This window comes from Lepisosteus oculatus, unplaced genomic scaffold, assembly GCF_040954835.1.
Source record: "Lepisosteus oculatus isolate fLepOcu1 unplaced genomic scaffold, fLepOcu1.hap2 HAP2_SCAFFOLD_40, whole genome shotgun sequence".
NCBI lineage: Eukaryota > Metazoa > Chordata > Actinopteri > Semionotiformes > Lepisosteidae > Lepisosteus > Lepisosteus oculatus.
The window spans coordinates 2837932-2854352 of NW_027167934.1; the positions used below are offsets into that span (position 1 = coordinate 2837932).

Genomic DNA, 16421 nt, shown 5'->3' on the forward strand with positions numbered 1-16421 from the left:
AAGTTCAACTTTTCGATACCACTCCAGTAACCAGGATTGTCGTCGCTAGAAATAGTACTTATAAGCGACTCCACTTCAGACATTTTAGCAGCCATTGTCATTACGTCAGAAAAACTTTAAGAGTATTACTTTTTTTTTTCTTTTTCCAAAATACAGTATGGAATCTAGACACCCGAGCAGATGGATTTCCAATCAGCACACGTTACACTAAACGCTAGAAAACAGGGGGATTTCTTTACGCAGTTATCAGCACACCCGGTATTCGCGTATAGAAGCCGCGGTGCTGTGCTGAACTTCAGTTATTCTGTGCGACTGATTCTCATTTCATTCTAAACTCACCCACCCAGGGACGCCATTAAATGTAATGGTTTGATGGGTTTACTGAGACAATTATTAATTGTAGCAGTAATCACAAGGTTGTTCGTTGGGGCTTTTAGAAAATCAATCGTCAGAACAACTAACAACGCACACACAGGGGTTCAATACACTAGATACATTTATTAATATAAATTGTGCACCAAACATATACTAGTCTGCCTGGATACGAGTGGCAGACCTTACTGTGAGGGTTATCAATATACAAGGTATATAATCCCGAAGAGATGCAAACACAAAGAGATACACAACAGAGAATATATGTCAATATATATCGTTCGGTTACCAAATCGCTAATCAGTGTTATTACCCACTGTTACTCCAAACTCGGAAGTAAATACATTACTCATGAATTAAATTGATAACAACTTGTGTTGAGGTACAATTAAATTCTCGAGACGCAATGTAGAACATGGGGTTTACTTATCCACTGTGTATGGATTTGGAATTTCCCGGCACGAACACCAAACCAGCTGACAGGCTCTGTTGCAGCCTCTGTTCCAGCGGTTGTCCAATGGGCGTTGTCCCGGCGTCCTCTGGCTACCGGCCAACCAGTCAAGGTGCAGCTCGGAGTAGGACGGGCGGAGGAATCTGACTGCGGCGCGCAGGGCAGTCGTTGCTCCGAGGGGATCTACCAGCAGTCCGGCTGGCTGGTAGAAAGTCTCTATGCACAGAGTGTGACCGCGAGTCCTCACAAGTCACTCTTGTGCCTGGGAAGAAGCTGGTTCGTTCCCGGTCCAGCACTGCTTCTGAATAAGCTATTCAGGTTGTCGACGAGGGTCCAACTGTAGGGTCCAACTGTCCAACACAAACACAATCTGTGGCGTTTAGCGTGACAGTCTTGCAGGCATCGTGCTGTCTCACTGCAATACTATACCGCTGGAGGAAACAGTCCATCTGGCCATGAAACTCATTTGAACGTCTAGCTACAGCAACTAACAATATCATGATTTATTCAGGATGTGTGGAATCACCACGTCCGTGCGCACACGTCCTTTCGATGCCAGTCCAACAAGTGCTCCGCATTAGCTGCGTCGGGGCTCCGGGGTGTCGCACCTCACCTCACCTCACCTCACCTCGCACTGCCCCCTCCTTGAATGTCTGCCGCTGGGCATGCCCCACTCTCCTCCGCCTTATCTTATCGCGTGTGAGCACCGACAATGGCCACAATGCCGGGGAATGGCACCTGTAAATTAATTCTCTTCTCTTGCAGCCTGAGATCATGTCCTTCTTTTGGCTCCCTCCAGTTCTGATAAAAAATCTCACTCTTAGATGTGTTAATTTTTGCGGAGGAAGCCAAAGAGAAACGATCACAGCACTGCAGAGCTCTGCTAATTGAGGCATTGTCAGAGAGGAGCAGGGTCATCCATGTATAGAGATGTCTTTACCTCTCCTCCCCCACTTCCAGGCACTGGTATCCCATTAATGGCCTGATCCTGGCGCAAGGCACAGGCTAAGGGCTCCATAGCCAAAACGAATAACAAGGGGGATAATGGGCAGGCCTGCCTCACCTCTGAACAGACTTCAAAGGGGTGTGATCTATTGCCATTAACCATTACTCTGCTGTTGCTACCTGTGTACAGCAGGTTAATCCACTTTCTCATGATGGGGCAAAAATTCATGTGCTCAAGTACCAATGTTAAGTACTGCCGGTTTAGGCGGTCAAAGGCCTTTTCTAGGTCTACACCTAAAATGCACAGAGGGAGGGAGCGATCCTCTGAGTACAGACAGACATCCCTCAACAAGGCCAGGTTGTCGCTCATCAGGCGTCCTGCTATCCCACAAGTCTGTTCTTTCCCTACCAGTGAGGCCACTACATTTTGTAGGCGCAGGAAAAGGGCTTTGGACAGGATCTTAGTGTCCACGCCTAACAGGCTGAGGGGTCTCCAGTTCTTTATGTCATTCTTTGCTCCTTTCTTAAACAAGAGAGAGATAGTGCCTTCTCTTAAGGAGTCAGGCAGCAATTCTGTCTTATAGCTTCGCTCGAATAGGAGCAGTAGCGGATCCTGAAGCAGATCCCAAAAGGTGCAATAAAATTCTTTAGGGAGCCCGTCAGCACCCGGAGTTTTCCTCTTCTGTAAGCTCTCCATAGCCTGTCTCAGCTCTTCTATTGTCAAATCCCTCTCAAGTACTTCCCTATCTTCTTCACTCAAAACGTTTTCTAGCTTTGAGGTAAAAAAATGAATTTCTTCATCCTTTACCTCTGTAGAGCTGTACAGTCTTGAGTAGAAGGCCTTGGTGCAGGAGAGGATAGCACTCGGCTCTGTTCTCTCTCGTCCCTCCTCATCAACTACACTTTCCATGACAGACTTGGAGCCTACCACTTTCCTGAAAAAGAAGCGAGTACACTTCTCATTTTCTTCCAAGAACTGCACTCTGCTTCTTAACAGCACTCCTCGACTACTTTCTTCGGCTATGCTCCGGATGTCCTTTTTTAAAAGGGTGATATCCTCGAGCACAGCGAAGCCACTGTGCAGCATCGTGTAGAGACGCTGCAGCTGCCTCTGTTTCCTGGCTAGCACTCCTCTCCGTCTGGCAGCAGCCTTCCTTCCCTCAGCCATGAAAAAGGCCTTTGTCCTCATCTTCACCTCCTCCCACCACTCTCCTACTGACCCGTACAGACACTGCAAGGACAGCCACTGTGATAGTTTCTCCTTGTAGCGGGATACTACCCCCTCGTTCTCTAGCAGCTTAGTGTTGAGTTTCCATAGGCCTGGGCCAAAGACAGTCCCGCCCTTGAGTTCCACTCTACACCCTAAAGCCTGATGATCTGAGAAGAAGACAGGCTGAAGAGTGACCCCAACAACTTTCACTCTCTCTGAGACAAAGCAATAGTCAATTCTGGAGCTGCTATTCCTCCCTGACCATTTATATCCTGCTGTTGTGGGATATATACATCTATATGTGTCTGAGAGTTTAAAGTCTTGAACTAAGTTTTGCAGGGCCAGTGAGCTGGAATCCAATTTTATCGGAGAGCTAGACTGCCTGTCTGTGTGCTCTAAGATACAATTAAAATCCCCTCCCACTATCACGTCTGTGCTACTTAACAATAGGGGAGAGAGTGCCTTGAGTAGCTCCACCCTTCCTCCCACGTCAGTAGGACAATACACATTGATTAGCCGCAGGTTAACGGTCCCCCATTCCACATCCACACACAGCAACCTGCCATCTATGACCCTCTGAATACTTTTCAATTTGAAAGCCCATCCTTTGAAAAGAATGGCCACGCCAGAGGCTCTGTTGTTATTGTCCCCTGACCAAACAGAAGGCCCTTTATCCCACCTATCTTCAAAGCTTTTATACCTCTCTTGATAGGCTAAAGCACACTCCTGCAACATCAACACATCTCCCTCTCTCTGCTGGAGGTAATCAAAGACACACTGGCATTTAACTCTGTCATTGATACCTCTGGTGTTAAGAGAAATTATGTTTAGAGCCATATTACATAAGAAAGTGGAACCAGTCTTTACAAAACACATTTCTCTTCGGTCTCACCTGTTACCTTCTCTTTTTCTTTTTCTTCTTACCAATTTCCTGCCAGCCATCCTCTGAATGAGCCTTCATCAGGGTGGCAGCAGTAAAAGCGTTCACGGAGTCCATTTCAAGGAAGGGGGTAGAAGGAGGGGTGGAGGGGTTCCAGCTGTCCCTATCGCCATGCTCTCCTTCCTCCTCGCTCGGGGAGAAAACAGAGTCATTTTTCCTTTTCCTCAAGTCCAGCTCCTGGTAGCACTGAGGGGAAAGGGGTGCAGCCGATGCACCAGTCTCCTCTTCCCCCTCACCCACCAGCTGTTGCAGATCCTCCGTGACGGACTGGATGGAGGAGAGGAGGGCATCTGTAGCACTTGCAGAGTCTGAGAAAAGCAGCTCCGCTGAATCCTGGGTATCGTCGCTGGACCCGCTCCACCGGTGGGGGCCCCACAATGGCCCTCGTTCTGAGGAGCAGGAGTGGGGGAGGGGTCCTCGCTGTTCTCTGGGGTTTTCAAACCCTCGTGCTTGTCTGGTGCAGTCTGCGGTTGTGGGAGCGTAGTGGATTTCTCTTCCACCGGCCCCGGAGCCACAGCAGGACTGATCCTGGCTGGAGGCTGAGACTCTTTGTTCAACAAGGGTTCTTTGTTTGACTTGTTGTTTGCTTTGGCTTTTCGGGCCGGTTTGGCTGAAACAAGCACTGCCTCATCCTTTCTCATTTTGAGTTTATTGGCGTAGGCGTGAGGGCAGTTCTTAAAAACGTGTCCTTCCGAGCCACATAAATTGCACTTTGGCAGCATTGAACAGTCAGAGGCTAAATGTCCCTGTTTGCCACAGGTCTTGCAGCATTTCACAGTGCAGGACGATGCCAGGTGTCCCACAGCACCACAGCGCCGACGCACCTTTGGTTGTCCCACATAAAAAACATAGCCATTGCAGGCGCCCAGCCGGATTGTAGAGGGCAGGTGCCTTAAGCCTCCATTTACATTGTCCGGTAGCAAGCGAACCTCGAATTTCCTTGCTCCTGTTTTTATACCGTCAACATCTCTAACCTCAGTTCCATGGTGGACTGTGCAGTACTGCTTAAGCCAGGTGTGAATGTCCTCCGTCTTTGCCATTTCCGAGAACATAACAACATGCACCGTTTTCCTCTCTCTCTGTGTCAGAGGCTGCAAGTTGATCTTCTCAAGGGCAGGAACTTTCCCTCTTTTTGCCTCAAACACATCCACACATTGTTCAAACAGAGAATAGGTAGCAAAAACAACCTCAAATGCTTTCTGACCTGGGAGAGCGAAGATGAAATCCAAGTGCCGAGGTTCAAAGCCAAGTTCCTTCTGTAACACTTTTCTGCCTAACTGCATACGATCCATGAAGAGGTCATCCAAAAGCTCAAAACGTACAGCATTCTTGCGGGATCCAAAGGTTGCCATCTCAAACTGCAAAACAAACACTGCTTCCAGAAAACAAGAAAACAATCCAACTACACCAACTACAGGCTGATCAAGGTATCTCCCCTGCCAGGTAAGCCGAGAGCCGCAGGCGATGAGCCCGGAGCTGAACGGGCCCCACTGGCTCGTTTGTAAGGCCAGGTGCATTGCCAACCACGACCGGCAGGGCAGAGGGCTTGAAGGCGGCCTGGGCTCCTGCAGCTGTCCAGCCACGCACTCTGGTTTCTCTTCATCTCGTACAAATCTTTTGCCTTTTACTAAAGATTTCCATGGAGAGGAGCATGAATGAGTTCCATACAATTTTTGTGCTTCCCTGCCTTCGGGTGGGGCGCAGCTGGGCTGGTCAAAGAGAGAAAACAAAACCGCTCACAATCGCTCTTACAATGCAGTAAGTAGCACAGGCTACTTAGGGAGTAGGCTGATGTGTTTAAAAACAACCAGCGCCAGGCAGGAGTCGAACCTCCAAACTCCTAATCCATAGTCAGACACATTATCCATTGCACCACTGACCCTGGTGTGACATTGCAGGACTGTAACCCAGTGAGCTTAGCACTGCAACTAGTAAAATATTACCCCCGGTCCATTCTTTTCCAAAAGTGAGAAACACCTGTTTTCTACATTTTGTCTGTTTTAAAATCATATCTCTTTAAACCAAACCAAGAGTTTGTCTTTTGCACTGATATTCTGATTCATTTCGATTTCAAAGAAAAAAAAAACATTACCTTCCAAAGCATCATAAAATTGTCCCTTCCTCCAGACTCTACTTCTCTCTTGTAGAAGTACAGCAGACCTTTCCAGGTGAGCAGATCACAGAGTCCGAAATGAGCTTCCTCCATCAAGCAAAGTACCTGAACATGACTCTGTCATCATAAAAGCGCCCCTGTAATAAAGAAATTAAATCCGAAATCAAGAGGGCAGTTGCCTACTGAAGTTCAAGAAGTCATAAATTTTAACCTAGCAACACATTAAAGGCTGCATCTATACAAGTACGATTCTAGAAATGCTCACCAGATTACGTTTTAAGAAAGAACTGCGCCTCAGGTTCCGCCGAGATCTTAACTCGGATGGCAGGATTCAGAGTCTGGAGTGTGGAATGATGGCGCACGGAGGGTCCACATACTGTGGATCCCTCAGTGATCTTCCGCGTGTTCAAACCGCCAGCGTGTGACTCCCCTGTCCCCGTGACCTCATTGCTCTGCTCTCGCCTCTGTGCAGCTGTGCCCGACTCATGGTAAAGTGGAAAAAAATATGCCCTCAACGTGAGATTTACACTGGAGTGAGGATAGTTGTTACCTTCTTATCGTTGAAACGGATGTATGTGATATGGCGACTAGGTTCTTCTCCATTAGCAGGCTTAAGGTTAAAGAAAAAAACATTGCTGACTTCTTTTTTTTTTGCCAGCCGCGAGCGCTGATTAGCGAGGTTTGTATTTCATATTTTGCAAGTTGCATCCATTTTAAGAAAAACAAGTCGTTCAAGACAGGAAATGAATACTTGCATTTAATTAAGTCTAGACGTATGCGGTTGTCCATAATGACCAGTTCTGTTAGAGAACACAGAACAAAAAAAGGCACCACTGGGATTCAGACCCAGGATCTCTTGTTTACTAAACAGGCGCTTTAACCAACTAAGCCACGGCGCCCTGGGAGTGCTGTCTTTTTGCAGCCACTTGGACACACCACTCAGACACATCTGCATTCGGTGTGTGCTCCGCCTGCTCGCTGAGCAAGTTGCCACCTTTACATACAATAGCAACATCGACACCAAGAGAAAGGATGACAAATGGCTTTTATCTGGAACTTTTCATGTCCAAGGAGCTCAATGTGCTTTCTGTGTACAACAGGGCCACTGAACTCCACACTGGCCACTGAACCACAGTAGTGGCTTGCTGGCTTGACATCTCCCAAGGAAAATGTTGAAATCGCATGTGGAACAGGAAAATGACCCTCGAGTATGAGGGAAAAAAAAGAAAAAGATCAACTGGAGTGCGCCAACCCATGTCAGGACAGCCCAGTTTTGTTGACGAGGTGGCCGAGTGGTTAAGGCGATGGACTGCTAATCCATTGTGCTCTGCACACATGGGGTCGAGTCCCATCCTTGTCGCTCTCCTTGTCTGACACTTGTGCCCGTTCGGTGTTGGCCCTCCTGTTCTTTGCTCCGGTACTAGAGCCGTACATTTTCTAGCGGTGGCTGAACATGGTATAGTAGCCTAACGTCGGTATCGAGCAGTGACAGTAACAGTATTTACATGCCCGTGCTGCCAAGTGGCTCTGGGTTGATACCGCGTTTTCACTTACTTGCAACGCAAACGGAGAAAGCGATTTTTGACAGTCTCTCGAGAGACTGCACTAGGTGTTTAGGGATAGACTTTGTCAGTTCCCCCTGGGATGATGGCCTCTCAAATAGTTTGTGATTCCTCTAGACGTTTATACAGTAGAAGCCTGCTTCGTGGCTTAAATCCAAGCTAATGTAACGAGTTAGAGGTCTGATGCAGAACTGCGAATTCAATGAACGGGAACAGTACAGTACATTGCACTGTATGTGTGAGGAAAGCTGCCCCCTTCTGTCCTTGTCGACCGAACAGAGGACTGTAAAGGATACCGCCAAGAAACTTTAGGATGCTGGTTGGAATACAGCTCCAAAGAAGCCACTTTGGGTGTTATGTCATCAAAAAGTAAGAACAGCGACTCTCCCTTTGATCAAATGCGCAACAGAGCTGTTTTCCGTGGAGCAGGTTTCAGACCCGTAGACCTGTTTTATTTGTAGGGCAGGGCGCATTCCCAAATGCGAATCTCCTGTTTTAGAAATGCTTTGGGCGGCGTGAAGTGAAAATAAGAAATGGACTCCAGATGCACATGGAAGCAATCAAGTGTTTCATCCGAGCTGTTTCAAAGACTGCTCAAGAGCTTTCCTTTCACAGAGGCACAACGATTAATGATGGGGGTGCACCCTTCAATGCGCCTTACGACTCTAGGGAGTGATTGAGACGATTCGTAGCGTGTGCTAATTTCCCTCTATTTCCCGTGTTGCAGTGGTAGGATGACGTAAATTCCTGCTTCGACACGTAATGGCATTATAATCAAGTGCAAGAGCTGAGGGCTTTAGTTTTGTTTCGTTTTCCATGGCGTTTGTAAGCACGCAAATCAAAGGCAATTCCTGTGTCTAACAGGAATGTAAATGCTTTTGAAAGTGCAGTGTGGTGCAGCTTGTAAAATCCTTATCCACATTTGTGGTTTGTTGTTGTTTTTTTTGTCTGCCAAAACTGCATTTTGACATCCGGACGGGGAGACTTTATCATTTGAACGTGAAGCCAGCCTTAAACCCTCTGAGGCGTGTCTGTCTGCCGGCACGTATTTTGTCAAAGGTATTTATATTTTTTTAACGGAGAGCGACTTTGAAAAGGTTTCCGCAGCCACGTTGCACTCCGTGTTAGATTAAAGGAGGAATGCGGCGATGGCGAACTCGCTGTAGTCGTGGCCGAGTGGTTAAGGCGATGGACTCGAAATCCGTTGGGGACTCCCCGCGCAGGTTTGAATCCTGCCGACTATGGCGTCTGCCGCACGTCTCCTTATGCCTGCGCGGCAAAGGCGAAGTGCCGCTTCTCCTTTCCTGGTACTATAAAAACGCTAAATCGCTTGGCCCCGCTGCCATGGAAATGAGTTCTTCAGATAACCACACATCTTGCGTTCGCACCTCTGGTGTTGTACTTATGCCTTTGAAAACCTAATGAATAAAACTGAAAGAACCGACACAATATATAGGTGCTCGTAAAGCACGCATTAAAGAACTGTTAACAGCAAGGGTTTCAGTGGGTTAACTGAGGAGAAGGCGTGATCGCTAATTGTTGACATTGTATTTGGTGTTAGAAACATTCTTACTGTGCATGACGTGGAACAAATGTAGCCACAGAAATTGCATCACGCTTTCATGTATGCTATTGCAGACACCAACGTTGCCTAGATAGAAAACCGAAATAGCCGTGGGTTTGCTTGCTGGTCTGCAGGATCTCTCTTCAAATCTCTATCATTTGTCAATGGAAGTAAAAGGCGCTGCAATCTCATACGTTCAGAATTAAACCCGCAGCTGTTGTTCGACTTTATTTCTTGACTAATTACAACTTAGTGTCGCAAGAGCAGTTACATAAACTTGTCTGGTATATTTGAACACAAATGCCGTTCTTCAATTAAAACTAACAGTACATTGTCAGGGACATTCAGTTCTATACAAACAAGAGACAGACAAGAGAATATTTCTACCTTTCATGTGGACTACGTGTTGACTTAATGATCGGAATAATTGAAAAGTTCGGGTTCATAGCCGATGCAGTGCGTGCTAATTAGAACAACAGCAACGCTGAGCTCTCAGCACCGTACTGAGCCCAGGTGATTTCCTAAAGCTGTCAGGTGCAGTTCATTTACATGAAGGAAATCTCTTACTGAGTACGATTACAATGCAGTAAGTAGCACAGACTACTTAGGGGAGTAGCCCGATGCGTTTAAAAACGACCCGAGCCAGGCAGGAGTCAAACTTACAATCTCCTGATTCGTAGTCAAACGCGTTATCTATTGCGCCACTGGCCGTCGTGTGACATTGCAGGACTGCAACCCGGTGAGCTCAGCACTGCAACTAGTAAACTATTACCCCCGGTCCATTCTTTTCCAAAAGTGAGAAACACCTGTTTTCTACATTTTGTCTGTTTTAAAACCATATTTCTTTAAACCAAACCAAGAGTTTGTCTTTTGCACTGATATTCTGATTCATTTCGATTTCAAAGAAAAAAAAACCTACCTTCCAAAGCATCATAAAAATGTCCCTTCTTCCAGACTCTACTTCTCTCTTTTAGTAGTACAGCAGACCTTTCCAGGTGAGCAGATCACAGAGTCCGAAATGAGCTTCCTCCATCAAGCAAAGTACCTGAACATGACTCTGTCTTCATAAAAGCGCCCCTGTAATAAAGAAATTGAATCTGAAATCAAGAGGGCAGTTACCTACTGAAATACAAGAAGTCATCAATTTTAACCTAGCAACACATTAAAGGCTGCATCTATACAAGTACGATTCTAGAAATGCTCACCAGATTACGTTTTAAGAAGGAACTGCGCCTCAGGTTCCGCCGAGATCTTAACTCGGATGGCAGGATTCAGAGTCCGGAGTGCGGACTGATGGCGCACGGAGGGTCCATATACTGTGGATCCCTCAGTGATCTTCCGCGTATTCAAACCGCCAGCATGTGACTCCCCTGTCCCAGTGACCTCATTGCTCTGCTCTCTCCTCTGTGCAGCCGAGCCCGATTCACGGTAAAGTGAAAAAAAAGATGCCTTCAACGTGAGATTTACTCTGGAGCAAGGATAGATGTTACCTTTTTATCATTGAACAGGATGTATGTGATGTGGCGACTAGGTTCAATTTTGTATCCTCTTTAAAAGATTAAGAACTGGGGTGAGCGTGATTTACCACCCTTTCAGCTAAGAACCCGACGTGCGCACCGTTTAAGCTGCATAGACTCGGTTGTTTAACTCTTCTCCATTAGCAGGGTTAAGGTTAAAGAAAAAAAACATTGCTGACTTCTTTTTTTTTTTGCCAGCCGCTAGCACTGATTAGCAAGGTTTGTATTTCATGTTTTGCAAGTTGCATCCATTTTAAGAAAAACAAGTCGCGTTAAAGACAGGAAATGAATACTTGCATTTAATTAGGTCTAGCTGTAGGCGGTTGTCCATAATGACCAGTTCTGTTCGAGAACACAGAACAAAAAAGGCACCGCTGGGATTCGGACCCAGGATCTCCTGTTTACTAGACAGGCGCTTTAACCAACTAAGCCACGGCGCCCTGGGAGTGCTGTCGTTTTGCAGCCACTTGGACACACCACTCAGACACATCTGCATTCGGTGTGTGCTCCGCCTGTTCGCTGAGCAAGTTGCCACCTTTACATACAATAGCAACATCGACACCAAGAGAAAGGATGACAAATGGCTTTTATCTGGAACTTTTCATGTCCAAGGAGCTCAATGTGCATTCTGTGTACAACAGGGCCACTGAACTCCACAATGGCCACTGAACCAGTGGCTTGCTGGCTTGACATCTCCCAAGGAAAATGTTGAAATCGCATGTGGAACAGGAAAATGACCCTCGAGTACGAGGGAAAAAAAAGAAAAAGATCATCTGGAGCGCTGCAACCCATGTCTGGACAGCCCAGTTTCCTAGACGAGGTGGCCGAGTGGTTAAGGCGATGGACTGCTAATCCATTGTACTCTGCACGCATGGGTTTGAGTCCCATTCTCGTCACTCTCCATGTGTGCCCGTGTGCCTTTGGCCCTCCTGTTGTTTGCTCCAGTACTAGAGCCGTACATTTCCTAGTGGTGGCTGAACATGGTGTAGTAGGCTAACGTCAGTATCGAGCAGTGACAGTAACAGTATTTACGTGCCGCTGCTGCCAAGTGGCTCTGGTTTGAGACCGCGTTTTCACTTACTTGCAACGCAAACGGAGAAAGCGATTTTTGACAGTCTCTCGAGAGATTGCGCTAGGTGTTTAGGGATAGACTTTGTCAGTTCCCCTGGGATGATGGCCTCTCAAATAGTTTGTGATTTCTCTAGACGTTTATAGACTAGAAGCCTGCTTCATGGCTTAAATCCAAGCTAAGGAAACGAGTTAGAGGTCTGATGCAGAACTGCGAATTCAATGAACGGGAACACTACAGTACATTGCACTGTGTGTGTGAGGAAAGCTGCCCCCTTCTGTCCCTTGTCAACCGAACAGAGGACTGTAAAGGATACCGCCAAGAAACTTTCGGATGCTGGTTGGAATCCAGCTCCAAAGAAGCCCCTTTGGGTGTTATGTCATCAAAAAGTAAGAACAGCGAATCTCCCTTTGATCAAAAGCGCAACAGAACTGTTTTCCGTGGAGCAGGTTTCAGACCCGTAGACCTGTTTTATTCGTAGGGCAGGGCGCATTCCCAAACACGAATCTCCTGTTTTAGAAATGCTTTGGGCGGCGTGAAGTGAAAATAAGAAATGGGCTCCAGATGCACATGGAAGCAATCAAGTGTTTCATCCGAGCTGTTTCAAAGACTGCTCAAGAGCTTTCCTTTCACAGAGGCGCAACGATTAATGATGGGTGTGCACCCTTCAATGCGCCTTACGACTCTAGGGAGTGATTGAGACATACGTAGCGTGTGCTCATTTCCCTCTATTCCCCGTATTGCAGTGGTAGGATGACATAAATTCCTGCTTCGACACGTAACAGCATTATAATCAAGTGCAGGAGCTGAGGGCTTTAGTTTTGTTTCGTTTTCCATGGCGTTCGTAAGCGCGCAAATCAAAGGCAATTCCTGCGTCTAACAGGAATGTAAATGCTTTGGAAAGTGCAGTGTGGTGCAGCTTGTAAAATCCTTGTCCACATTTGTGGTTTTTTTGATGTTTTTTCTGTCTGCCAAAGTTCCATTTTGACATCCGGACGGGGAGACTTTATCATTTGAACGTGAAGCCAGCCTTAAACCCTCTGAGGCATGTCTGTCTGCCGGCACGTATTTTGTCAAAGGTATTTATTTTTTTTTAACGGAGAGCGACTTTGAAAAAGTTTCCGCAGCCACCTCGCACTCTGTGTTAGATTATAGGAGGAATGCGGCGGGGGTGAGCTTGCTGTAGTCGTGGCCGTGTGTTTAAGGCGATGGACTTGAAATCCGTTGCGAACTCCCTGCACAGGTTTGAATCCTGCCGACTATGGCGTCTGCCACACGTATCCTTGTGCCTCCCCGGCAAAGGCGAAGTGCCGCTTCTCCATTCCTGGTACTATAAATACGCTGAATCACTTGGCCCTGCTGCCATGGAAATGAGTTCTTCAGATAACCACACATCTTACGTTCGCGCCTCTGGTGCTCTACTTATGCCTTTGAAAACCTAATGAATAAAGCTGAAAGAACTGACACATTATGTAGGTGTTCTTAAAGCACGCAGTAAAGAACTGTTAACAGCAAGGGTTTCAGTGGGTTAACTGAGGAGAAGGCGTGATCGCTAATTGTTGACTTTTTATTTGGTGTTAGAAACACTCTTACTGTGCATGACGTGCAACAAATGTAGCCACAGAAATTGCATCACGCTTTCATGTATGCTATTGCAGACACCAACGTTGCCTAGATAGAAAACCGAAATAGCCGTGGGTTTGCTTGCTGGTCTGAAGGATCTCTCTTCGAATTGCTATCATTTGTCAATGGAAGTAAAAGGCGCTGCACAGAGAGGACCACTGTCGTGAGGCCGGTTAGCTCAGTTGGTTAGAGCATGGTGCTGATAACGTCAAAGTCGTGGGTTCGAGCCCCTTACTGGCCAGGTCCTTTTCTCCTCTCTTACCAAAGCTGTTAGGTTCCTTTCCGTGGTGAGATGGGTTGTCATGCAACGCTGCCACATAGTGCCGACAGACAATTAAATGACAAAAATGAAGAGAGTTAAAGCAGCTGGAGAGGTTCTCTTACAACTTTTGAGCTGACACAGTTTTGGAAAATGTTTCCTTCACGCTGCACTGTACCATATAGGCAGCCAAGTGTCTCCAAAACAAAACAGAATTGACAGTCATATAATGTCCATTAACCCCGGTTTTAAACGCAGCATCATGTCTGCCATCATAAGAATATGAGTCCAATATTTTAGAATATAGTCAGAATGAATTCTAACCTTACCTGTGGTGTCTTTGATCCCTTTTGCTCAATGCATGGTGTACGTACTGCATACATGTGTCTTGAGAATGAGGAATGGGCCCCTGAGACAGTCATTTGCCTGTTTCACAAATGATCGTATTTTACTAGAGATTCTGTTTGGGATTCAGATGTGCATTCAGACAGCAATCCCTTTCAAGAAATGATACGTTCTGGATGAGGTCAAAGGTGCTGGAACACTGTATTTAGGATGTGTTTGCAGTGATTGTGTGTCTCCTGCTTCAACGCAGTGATATATAGATGTGCTCCTGTAATTTATTGGTACAAGCCCAGGGCAGTAAGCAGTCTGAGGATTTATTTCCAGACGGCATAGAACAGTGAAGCAGTGAAGTAGTGCAACACACTGGATCATTATATTATTAGAATCTATTCTACTTAAATTATTACATTATACACAACTTGAGTTCATTTTAAAAATTAAAAGGTAATGAAAGGAATGCATTTTCATGAGAAAGATAATACCGATTTTTCATGTGATAATCTTCCTTATATCATGTCGTGCATCATTTGGACACTTTGTGGGCTTGAAATACAAAGAAAATCATGTTCTATGGTACAAGACAAATACAAAACTTAAGTTTTTATTTTAATTAGATTTGTTTATTAAGCATAAGCAATCATTTATTACATTAATATATGTGAAAATGACATTTTAGCACCATAATATTACATACAGGTCTCTAGCTTCAACACAGTGATATATGCTCAGTGATTTATTGGTACATGCCCAGGGCAATAATCAGAATTAGTATTTATTTCCATACGGGCTACAGGTAGTGTTGTGAAATACTTCAACACACTGGATCGCAGATTTAGACCCCCTGCACTCTTACTCCTTAAAAACCAAAGAAATGAAGATATGTAGCAATCACATTGTAACAGGGGTGACAGTGACTTAATGCTTATACTAGTGGACTTCTGGTACCTTTAGGGTACGGTGTTCCCTGAAGGGCTCTCAAACCCCGCATTTCAGATGCCTAGCTGTATCGCTGATGTGTTGCACCTCAGAATCACTTTTAAACCTTACCTCTGGTATCTTTAATCCCTATTGCTCAACGCATGGTGAAAGTATTGCATAAATGTGTCTGAAAATGAGCAATGGGCACCTGAGAAACTCATTTGCCTGTTTCACAAATGATCATATTTGACTAGAGATTCTGTTTGGGATTCAGTTGTGCATTCTGACAGCAATCTCTTTCAAAAAATGATTTTACCTTATCGCAGCTTTGCCCTTCTTGCCTCTTTGGACAATATCTCCATCTTGTGGTCGTTGTTGGTAATGTCTAGACAATATCTCCATCTTGTGGTCGTTGTTGGTAATGTTTTCTTATGCCCTTTTTTATTTCAATTCTCTATTAGTTGATTCTAGAATCTCTACAATAGAGTTGAAAACATCAGTTTTATAGCAGACAATATGACATTATTTATAGTCCAATTAGAAATTTATTACCCTGTTTTTAACATAATAACAAATTAAAATTGATTAAAACTAAGTTTGGAACACCAGGGAACATAAAAAATGATTTTTAGGAAAACCATGAGGTTCTCTGTGTCCGATGCCTGAAAGGGAGAAAGCTAGAATCCTTTGATTTTTCAAAATTTGAAAATAAACATTATATAACAACAGCTTTCATTCCTAGGAGTGAAAAACAACCATTTTTGAAGACATATTAGTTTCTAAAACACTACAATAAAGTTAAAAACATCCATTTTATATCACATTATTTTTTGTGAAATAATTAAATTGGCTTATTTCTCTCGCATTAAATTGGCTACAAATGCAAGAATTCAACCAGATATTCTTGTAAAATGTATAGTGTTGCATTGCAGTTAGTTAATGTAGTTAGTCCATAGTCAGCAATCTAAACTTTATTGTTAAGCTTTAATGATTGATGTTGTACCAGTAACCTTTAGAAATACTATAGTACTTCACAAATGCTTTGTGTGTTTGGAAATCTTTTGAGTAAAAGCCTTATAAAAATAGGTTTAGTTTTTACAGGATATCACAAAGAAGTAGGATGGTATAATTCTTATAATTGCTTAGTGATTGTATTTGGAAGATTATGCACTAAACAGACTTCAGGGATGCCAGTGGATCATTGTGCTATTTGGAATTATTCCAAAAATCAAGTGACCTATTTGCTGAAGTATTTTTAGTATTATTTATTTAGTATTAATAAAGAATAGATTTATTAAAGTCATGCGATGTGCAAGCGGGATATGTAAAATAATTGAAAATAAAGTTTTTTATTATTGTTATAGAGAAACATGATCAGATTTTCCCTGGTTCAGAAAAAAGACGGTTAAAATCTGTAATCTTTCCACTTGTATGTCATCAGACATTAACGAGTACAACCCCCCTCTCTGCCGGAGTGCTGGCTGTGACGAATTAAACCAATTTCACAGGTATTTTCAAAGTAGGAAGTACAGT

General features: G+C 44.8%; 4 non-coding genes across 4 annotated transcripts; 3 read left to right on the plus strand and 1 right to left on the minus strand.

Moving 5' to 3' along the window:
- Nucleotides 1-5501: 5501 nt before the first annotated feature.
- LOC138228357 (U5 spliceosomal RNA) lies at nucleotides 5502-5618 on the plus strand. Its single transcript, XR_011185437.1, has one exon. It is a non-coding gene; the product is annotated as a U5 spliceosomal RNA (small nuclear RNA).
- Nucleotides 5619-8755: 3137 nt separating this feature from the next.
- Nucleotides 8756-8837, plus strand: trnas-cga (transfer RNA serine (anticodon CGA)). The gene has a single exon. It is a non-coding gene; the product is annotated as a tRNA-Ser (tRNA).
- Nucleotides 8838-11040: 2203 nt separating this feature from the next.
- trnat-agu (transfer RNA threonine (anticodon AGU)) lies at nucleotides 11041-11114 on the minus strand. The gene has a single exon. It is a non-coding gene; the product is annotated as a tRNA-Thr (tRNA).
- Nucleotides 11115-13533: 2419 nt separating this feature from the next.
- trnai-gau (transfer RNA isoleucine (anticodon GAU)) lies at nucleotides 13534-13607 on the plus strand. Its single transcript has one exon. It is a non-coding gene; the product is annotated as a tRNA-Ile (tRNA).
- Nucleotides 13608-16421: the final 2814 nt, after the last annotated feature.